The sequence below is a fragment of the Gavialis gangeticus genome, unplaced genomic scaffold (assembly GCF_001723915.1).
Source record: "Gavialis gangeticus isolate Ggan-Ray unplaced genomic scaffold, GavGan_comp1, whole genome shotgun sequence".
Lineage (NCBI taxonomy): Eukaryota > Metazoa > Chordata > Crocodylia > Gavialidae > Gavialis > Gavialis gangeticus.
In genome coordinates, this window is record NW_017728993.1 from 26,997,608 (window position 1) to 26,998,908 (window position 1,301).

The window sequence follows — 1,301 nt, forward strand, 5'->3', positions numbered from 1 at the left end:
CAGCACGGGCACCAGCCCCCGCACCTGGAGATTCTGCCCCCACCCACTCCCCGCCCAGCTCTTCTTGCCGGCGCCTTGCGGGGCTGCAGGCACGGGTGGTGGGGCACAGCCCCTCCTGCAAGGGGCAAGTGCCAGGGATCAGCCCCACGCCTGGCCAGGGGGCTGGGAACGTGCTGTGGGGCGGCCCTGTGTGCAGCAGATGGGCCCTTTCCCCATGGCGCGGCCCTGGGAAACTTCCCCGGTTCCTGGTGGGAGCCCGACCTCGGCGACCCCCGAGCATGAGCATGTGGCCTTGCCCTGTGCCGCTGAGGCCGTGGAGAGACGGGCGCTGGAGGCAGAGCTGGGGAAAGGGGGTCTGGGGTGCTGCTGGGGCAGGGCCGGCTCCCTCCCTCCAGGGCCTGGAGCCCTTGTGCCCCCAGGCGTGGGGCGGCACAGGGGCCGAGCTCTCCCCCTCCTGGGGGCTGTATGGGGGAGTGGGGGGAGTGCTGCGCAGCCCCCCAAACCCAGGTGTCCCAAGCTGGCCCCACTCCTGCCGGGGGACGAGCAAGCGGCGCCCAGCGCCAGAGCTCCCCACCGACAGCGCCTGGGTGCCACGGCGGTGCCCAGCTGCCTGCCCCCAAGTGCCACGGTCCAGTGCCCCGCGGCACGTCTGCTCCCACCAGGCTGGGGTCAGAGCAGGAGCATCCGCAAAGCATCCTGCTGCCCCTGCTCCGTGCCCTGAGCCACCTGCGACTCCCAGCCCTGCTGGACGCGGGCGCAGGGGAGGCTGGCCAGGGTAATATCTGGGGTGGGCAGAGGGAGCTCCCACCCGTGTGTCTGCCCGGCTGGCGCTAGGCCCCGGCCAGGAGCCAGGCCCAGGCTCCCCCGTGGTCACAGACACGGGTCCCAGCCCCTCGCTGCAGCTTGGCAGGGGGGACGCGGGCCAGGCCAGGCACGTGCCAGGTGCCAGGCCAACACCTGCTCCCCCAGGGACCGGCTGGCGCAGGGCCAACCTGTGGGGACCCACCCCAGGGCTCAGAGCCGGCCGTCCTGCTGCCGCCCCTTCCCCACTGACAACCCGCAACCCGGCTCTGGCCCTGGGTGCGCAGCCGGCCGCAGCTCCCAGCAGCCGGGCCAGGCCTCCCAGCTCGGTCTCGGGGTCGCTTGCACGCTGCCCCACTCCCTGTCCAGCCCCTGGCCACCTGCCCCACGCGGCCACGAGCAGGCAGCTGACTCCTAGGAGAATGAGGGCGGGAAGGGAGCTCAGGGGGTCACATCCAGTCCACCCCCTGCTCCAGCAGGACCAGCCCCGACTACATCCT